Here is an 8,816-nt window from a genome sequence, read left to right on the forward strand (position 1 = left end):
ACCAATGGTGAGACACGTGTGTGTGCCTCTCTCTCTGTCTGTCTTTCTACCTACCTCTCTCTGCTCTTATTGAAGAGGCCAATGATTTATAATGACTGGTCTCTGATCTCGAATGAATTAAACCAATGGTGAGGCACGTGTGTGTGTGTCTATGTGTGTGTGTATGTGTGTGTGTGTGCGTGTGTGTGTGTGTGTGTTGCTTTCCCTGTCTGTCTCTTCATCTATACCCTTGACTTATTTTTTTTTTTTTCAGCACTATCGCACAACATCAGCTGTTGAAGCAATCTTGTACAACACATGATTTTCTGGAGGTAAATATTTCTGAATTATTATTAATATCACTCGTACAACACATGATTTTCTGGAGGTAAATATTTCTGAATTATTATTAATATCACTCTCTCTTTAGAATGTCGCCTTATGTTGGTTGCATCATTAGTTTGGACGTGGTTTTGTCAGTACACTGGAATTCATTTTATTGACCTTGAAAGGATGACAGGCTCCTGGTGTGTTAATTCAGTGGTCAACGAGGCTTATTCATATTACCATGTAATTATCTTTATAGAACCTAATTATTATCCACTTTTTGTTTCAAAACAGAATATGGTGTCTGAGTTTCGAAATCACAAGGCATCTGAAGAAGATTGCTGGGAAAGATTGTACATTCTCGCAAATGAATATTTAATATTTTCAATATTAATAAATTATATTTGTTTTGTTTACAATTACTTGATTCTGAATTACAAGAAAAGAATAAAAGAGATGTAAAGGGGGGGGGGTTGGGGGGAGGAGGGGGGAGGGGGGTAGGTGCGCTCCCCAATGACCCATCACCCCTCATCCCATCCCTCCCCTCCCCATGTGTGTGTGTGGGGAAGGGTGGGGGTGGGATGAGGGAGGTGGTGGGTCAAAGGTGGGGCGCACAGGGGGGATGAGGGGGTGGGGCTTGTGTGGGCGGGGCTTGTGTGGGCGGGGCTTCGGTGGGGGCTTGTGTGGGTGGGGTGTGTGTGGGGAGGGGCTTGTGTGGGCGGGTGTGTGTGTGGGTGGGGCTTGTGTGGGTGGGGCTTGTGTGGGCGGGGGTTTATGTGGGTGGAGCTTGTGTGGGAGGGGTTTATGTGTGTGGAGTTTTTGTGTGGAGCTTGTGTAGGCAGGGCTTATGTGGGAGGGGTTTATGTGGGCAGGGTTTATATGGGCAGGGGTTTATGTGGGTGGAGCTTGTGTGGGAGGGGTGAATGTGGATGAGGCTTATGTGGATAAATGGATGGGTGGAGAGATGGGGGATGGGTGGATGAGTGGAGCTTGTGTGGATGGGTGGATAATTTTTTAATTAAATAAACATGTTGTGTGTGTGGGGAACTAATTAACTAATCACTAATTATGTGAATATGATGAATATGGGTGGAGCTTGTGTGCGGTTTGTGTGTGTGGAGCTTGTGTGGAGTTTTTGTGTGGAGCTTGTGTGGAGCTTGTGTGGTGTTTGTGTGGGGTGTGTGTGGGCGGGGCTTCGGTGGGAGGGGCGTGTGTGGGCGGAGTCAAAAAGGGGCGGAGTCAAAAATTTCAATTTATTGGAGCTTGTGGGGGGTGTGTGGTGGGGTTTGTGTGGGGTTTGTGTGGGCGGGGCTTGTGTGGGCGGGGGCTTGTGTGGGTGGAGCCAAAAGGGGCGGAGTCAAAAAATTTCAATTTATCTTTGTCTTTTGTAATTCCTGTGAATAAAATGAACCTAAAATCTCTTCCCCTTCCAAATCATATATCTTATAAGTCCAAGGAACCGTATCTATTACATCAACAATTTTAAAAAGCTCGTTGGTCCATCTTTTCGTATAACCTTTTTCAAAATGAGATTTCCACCTATATATTCTTACGATATCACCAACTTTGAACTTAGGTTTTCTGACATTAATCTCTTTTTCATATTTTAATTTTGTAAATGTTTCTGATGGCTTCATATTTGTTGACGTGTGAATCGTGTCATTGTACTTATCCACAATATCTTGAATAAAAGATGACCATTGTTGTGAACCGAGTTGTGTGAATTTTTATATAGTCTCTCTTTTAAGGTACGATTAAAACGTTCAACAACAACTGCCTTCCCTTCATTAAAGGTACTGTATAATGTAATACTGTTATTTTTTAGAAAATTCATAAATGTCTTGTTATAAAACTCCCTACCCTCATCAGTCCACAATTTTTAGGTTTTCTCTTACTTTTATTAAATATCTGTTGGAAGGCTAACATAAGAGTATTACCTGTTTTGTTTTTTAATGGTACAACCCACGCATATCTACTCCTCAAATCAATAACGGTTAAAGCATACTTGTACCCCTTATCATTATTGAGTTCAATCAAATCAGCAGACCAGATATAATCTACTTCCTTGGAATAAACTTTCCTTCTCTGAAACTTTGTGAATATTGGTTTATGTAATTCATCAGCTAATTGCTCTTCAGTCTTAATGGCATCATTAGAGCCTATAAGTTTTTTGAATTTCCAAGTCCAAGTTTCAATTTAGCACTGATCATCTTCTTCACAATGAACCGATCAACTTTTTCTCTCAAGGTTGGATTTTGTATCAGAGACAAATTATACAACATTTCTCTATCGGCTTCATGCTTTTCTTCCAACGTTGTGGTATTCCCATAATCAATATCGTGTCTCATGCACACTTCATCAACTCTATTGATAGGCTTACTCCAGGATTTAGGATTGTCTGCCTCATCTAATCTTTTATCCAAGTTTGTGCCTGGGCCACAGAAAGAATACCCTGGAAGATGTAATTCCCCTGGTATTCCAGTAGTTGTAAATTTACTTCCTGATAAAAACTTTTGGATATCTCCTCCTAGTTTGTGTTGGGAGATAAATTGATTTTTTGAACCACACACCGAACATATACCTTTTTGTATAACCCTGTTATTTTTACTTTTAATATATGAAATATTTTTAGTATTAGTTTTCTTTTTTACATTTGAGACAATAACTCATTTATTTATGAGAAAAATTCCTGCAGAGTGCAAAAACCTTTTTAGTTTCCAACATGCACATTTGAATCTTGATTTTTAAAACATAAAGAATCCTTAGAAATGCCTTCACTCTCTCCTCCATTTATTTAAGAAAAAAAATGAAAAACTTGAATTAAAATCCATATCTTGTCGATGCCAATAGTCTTGCCGAAAGTATTGCAAATAGACTTGTCAATTCTTTCTTTTCCTCCTCGGTGGGTTGAGTTATTTTCTGTAATACCCTTAATCTTTTTTAATCTCACTGGTTTCCATATTTTGATATTTATTTTGTCTCGCTCTTTCCTCCCTCTCCTCCTTCTCTCTCTTCTCTTTTTCCTCCTTCTCTTTCTTCTCCCTCTCCTCCCTCTCCTTCTCTTTCTTCTCCCTCTCCTCCCTCTCTCTCTTCTCTCTCTCCTCCCTCTCTCTCTTCTCTCTTTCCTCCCTCTCTCTCTTCTCCCTCTCCTCCTTCTCTCTCTTCTCTTTTTCCTCCTTCTCTTTCTTCTCCCTCTTCTCCTTTTCCTCCTCTTCCCTCTCTTCTTCAACTCCTTCCTCATCCCTTACTATCCTTGAATCGCTTACACCCCATAGAATATTATACATATATTCATCAGGATTTCTTGTTATTCCTGTATCCAAAATAATTTTTTACAACAGGAAACCAATAAAATTTCTTTTGAATTTCTAAAAGAGCCTTACCTTTTCTTAACTTTATAATTTTTTCATTATTTAACATTCTAATTAAATCTAAAGTTGTCGGTTTATCAACATCAGCATAATGCCAATCTTTTATTGAAAATACCTCATTCTTATGTTGTAGAACATATTTATTAAAATACCGAATACCCTTTTCTTGAAGGTATGCTTGGACACAGAAATGATAATTTTCTTGAAGCCTTCTTGCTGTCATTTATGTATTAGAAATATATGTTAGAATAATATTATGGCACGAAACACCTCCCCATCTTCCCATAGTTAAATCATTTTGTATTTCCTTACTTATTATATATAATCCTGTTTTTTCTGTTTTCATGAGATAAACAAGGGCAAAACCATTATTATATTTACCCTTATTAAATTCTTTTATTTGTTGTTTACTAATCGTAGCCCCACAAAACTCATTCTCGATACCAAGTGGATAATATTCTTCCTTACGAGACTGATTTAATTGTTCCAGGTCTTCGAGGTTAATTTTAAATGACCAATTATACCCTAAATCATTCATATCATACCCCCATTGTTCTATTCTCATACAAACGATACGCCCTTCTTTATAAAAATTTATTTTAATTCGAACTGTGAATTCTGTATGACCTGGAGATAATATCAACACTTCTGTATCTTTGGAATACACAGCCGTTTTATTTAAGGATATATATTGTGATAAATCGCTTAATCTCACCAAGTCATTCGCGTCAGTCGGGCTTGGATAATTTTTTAATTTATAAGCATTTTTCATGTTAATATTTTTGGTTATATTATATTTATGTCGTTCAGCCTGTGCCTTTGTGTAATAATTTGATAAATCAATATCCAGTTCTTGAGATAAACCAAAGATAGAACCATCTTTACCAACATAAGTCATTTATATTAGTTAAAACATCATATCATAAAATTTTTTATTTTTGTTGAGTTGAAATAACACATATAGGCATAATTGGCCACAACACTTGGAATTTAATTCTTGGACTTGAAATGTTTGATAAACACCATTCTGTAAGAATTTTATGACTTCAACAGGTGGTGGAAGACCAAAACTATCAAAATAATATTTGTCTTGACTATTAAAAATACAAACCCAATGAGAACCGTTCCCATTATTATCTTCTAAGTTCATAATAATATTCTTTGTATGTTTCGGCACATTTGTTAATTCATCTCTCATACAAATAACCACATTATGAATTTTTAATTTCTTACAATATTTGACAAGTTGTAAATTTGATGTTGTATTCTTTCCAAATTTTTTCAACCACTCATCAATGCTCATTTATTTATTAGAAAGATATAATCCATTACCTCTTTTCGTTAATTTTACACCTGCTTGTGCTATAGAAGAAAGCATATCTCCAACTAACAATCTCGCTTTATCAGGCAGACCTTCAAGTTTTTCAGCAAAATCTACAATTACACCACTTCCACTAATTTGTTTCTCCAACTCTTTGTTATGTCTTTCCAATTCTTTTTGAGCCTGGAGTTGAGCCTTCCTTTCGTTGGCAGTTTTCACCGCTGTTGAAATACCACCCGTCAATGCTCCAACCGCACTTAAACCAGCAAATAAAGGAATTAGAAATGGGAGAAATCCTCCACTCGTCTCTCTTATTGAATATTTTTTCAACATTGGTTTTGTCATTTTAATTTTAAGTGAGCCAGTGTCATTCAAGATTTTAACCTGTTCTCTTGTGAGAAAAACATCAATTCTTACTGCTCCTTTTCTCTGAATTGTATTAACGTTAATCGTACAAGGCTTTTGATTTTGAACACAAGATGATAGTTTATGAAGATTGATTTGATTAACATATACCCCAGTTGGTACTTTGCCACTCATTTATTTAACAAAAAATTATGTGAGACTAATCATCACACCATTATCTGTATTAATCTGCAATTCTGTTTCTTCCAAAAGCAAACAATATGTATCAACTTCTTCACTCTCTCCTCTTTCAATGTATAGGGAAGTATCCACTCGATTAGACTTTATAGTTTCCTTTTGAGCGCTCAGGTCAAACGCATAGATTGTATACAAACTTTTAAATGCTGTCATATCCAAAATAGGTTCTTTATTTCCATTACTTTCACACACCTTTTGGTAAGACTTGTATGCTTCAGCAAAATCATTTTTTCCCAATTAATTTCCAATCTATCTCGTGGGTAAAATGTTCCATCTAGACAAACTGCAAGTTGTTTCACCTTAGCATTATCACTCAATGCATTATTCTTATCAGTCGCAGTATCACCATCTGGCTTTTTAAAAATGATCCACAGATATCGTGGCTTTCCTTCCAGAACACCCAAATTCCACGTGTAAGTAGTTTGATTGAGTTTAACGTGTTGACATCTTCTTTTGAGGTATGATACACTGAGTGGTTTCTTTGAGTTAAGTCTTCGATTCAACATCTCTTCTGTTTTAAGATTAGGAGTATATTCACTGATATACCAACTCATTTCCTCAATTACAAATTTATTCTGATCACCAAAAGCACTACCAACACCAAAAAGCAATCGATTTTCATTATCATTCCTTTGTAGTTGAAATCTAATTTTAAGGCCATACAGAACTTTATCATGATCACAAAATCCAAATATACCTTTAAGAGGAACTGCCACAGTAAAACTATTTTCTGCTTTTGTATCATCATTATACATTCCTTTCCTTTGAGTATACCCAGGGTCTGTGTTTGTTCCCGTTGACATATCAGGAATAAAACCTTCGACAGACCCCTTTCCCATTCTATCACTGAATGTATAGAGTGTAAATTTTATCATTTCAGATACAGCAGAGACATAATCAACCGCTTCAACTTCTTGTGTTCCAATATACAAACGCACACTATCAAACATTTTCCAGAAGAAATCATTTACAAGTGTAGCGTTTGTGTTATTCCCAGCCTTAGTGAATTTAAATTTACACAACAAGAAACTTTCGGAGAGATTCAAATAGGTTTGTTGATTATTTATTTCAAAACTTTTTGTACCATTTGTATTCCAGTCTGTTCCAGTTATTGCATTTACCTTGAAGTAATCTTTTTTAGTGGAGTTTGAGATAATAATAGTATCATCCAAATCATAGATACTATCAATTGCTTCCATACTTGTATTTATTTAGGAAAAAAAGATGTTAAAACTTTTGAAACCCTGATCCAAGTATTTGAATTATTTTCTGTCGTTCTTGGGGGGACAACTGAGTTTTGCCTTTCTTAATTTCTTTTATTGCTTGTAATTTATGAGATTCCTTCTGGGCATCTTTTATACTCTTTACAGCACCTGCAACATTTCCCACAGCAGAAGCAGTTGAACCAATTAGATCTTTATGTTTAAGAATAGTTGAACCAATACCCATGAGAGTATCAATTATCCCATCTCCTCTAAATTGATGCCCAACACCCCTTTGTCTCTTAGGTTTATAGTATCCTCTACCAAGATACATACCTTCACCCTTGTAGTATGGGGAAAGGAACATCCCATCCCCTGTAATTATTTTATATTTTCCCAACTCGTGTTTCCTCACAATAACCATCGTATTTATTTATTGGAAAACTTCACGTAGGTGAATTCTGATGGATATAACTTCTCCATTAAAAGAAATCACCACGATTATCTTGGTCGGTTATCCTAAAATTTACTCTGTGTATGTTTTTCCTGACACAGGTAGATAAACCAAATTTTTGGGTTCCATATTGAATTTATAACCAATTGGGGTTGAGTATGCGCTGAATGAAAATATTGTATTTGTTTTTTCCCATCATTATAAGCACCATCAATCAAATCACAGTGAATTAACACCGAATTTATTCCTGAGGATATTTGAATGACATTATCACTGTAAAACGTCCCATTAGTTTCAATCTTTTTTGAGGAGAAACCCAATAACTCTCTAAATGAATTATCAATTGTGAAATCAACCTTGTAGTTATTTTTAACTTTAATCGTTGATTTTGAAGTATGTTTTTGAATGTTTATAACAATATTTTTTGGTTCATCACCCTGTTCTTTCATAAGGCGAGCAATTTCGGAAGATATTTGAGAAATCTCATATGCTCCGGGTGAGACTGTTATCGTTTTGTATCCACTTCCTGGATTATAACTAAACTTGTCATTTTTCTCGGTTATATTAAATAAGGTATTATAAGTTTCCATGGACAATAAAGATGCCTCATATTCTTTTGTTGTGTCAAGTTGTAGTGGGTATGGGAATGAAGATGTGTGGTCGCTTGTTGTGAAATTGAAACTAAGGATTGTGCTTCTCATCTTATTTAATATGAGATAAAATGTCTTTATATTGATATTTATTAATTATTTTCATGTTCATCAACTGGTCTAAAATGGCTGATGCTTCATTAAAACAATTGTTATTTCCAGCCTTCTTACTGCCTAACAACAATAACAGTCTATTAACTAATTGCGATGGGTCATTTGGAAGAAAACTAACACCTGAACCAAGGATACTTAAAGCCTGAATAATGTGTTTCTCCTTCTCATTCTTCCTACTTTTACCAGAAAGAATAACCTTATAATTTAGAGTGTTCAGCAGATCAATATATACTCTATCATCATTATTTTCCATATCCAATGGTTTATCAATATACTTTGATTCATCCCTCACAGTTGAACCTAATCTTCCATCTTTTGTGAGAAGAAACATTAATCTTGGAGTTAGTTTAACAGGGGGTTGAGCAGAACCCAAGAACCTTAATTCATCATTAAATATCAATACCTTTTCTTGAACAAGATGAAATATTGCTGATTGTTCTGTTGGAATGAGTCCTGCTTTAGTTTTTGAATCCGCTGAATATTTATTGTTTTGAAGAGCATTCACAATATAATCAGGGGTCGATCAATCTCTTCCAGTTGTTGAAATAAACCTTCATCATCATGTTCTAATTCTACTAAATGCTCTGATTCTTCCTCCATCATTTGACTGAAATCTTTTAACATTTGAAGTTTTTAGGAGTATATTCTACCGTGGGAAATGTGGAAACATCTTTCATTTTTCCTTGGGAAGTTTTTAAAAGTGGTTTAAAAAATTTCTCTTGTTTTCTTTCAAATGCTTCTTCGCCCGTTAGTTTCTGTCTGCGTTTCTTCTTTATGTCTTCCTGCTGTTTTACA

General features: G+C 35.5%; 1 long non-coding RNA gene across 1 annotated transcript in view; it reads left to right on the forward strand.

Annotated features, from left to right (window-relative positions):
* Nucleotides 1-772, forward strand: part of LOC147030240 (uncharacterized) — a 1,373-nt gene extending 601 nt beyond the window's left edge. The window contains exons 1-3 of the long non-coding RNA XR_015056273.1: nucleotides 1-7; nucleotides 254-311; nucleotides 601-772. The exon at nucleotides 1-7 is cut by the window's left edge and continues 601 nt beyond it. This is a non-coding gene — a long non-coding RNA (uncharacterized LOC147030240). The remainder of the gene's footprint in view (nucleotides 8-253; nucleotides 312-600) is intronic.
* Nucleotides 773-8,816: the final 8,044 nt, after the last annotated feature.

This window comes from Eptatretus burgeri, chromosome 3 (genome assembly GCF_056783735.1).
Source record: "Eptatretus burgeri isolate ZD-2024b chromosome 3, Ebu_testis_v1, whole genome shotgun sequence".
Taxonomy (NCBI): Eukaryota; Metazoa; Chordata; class Myxini; order Myxiniformes; family Myxinidae; genus Eptatretus; species Eptatretus burgeri.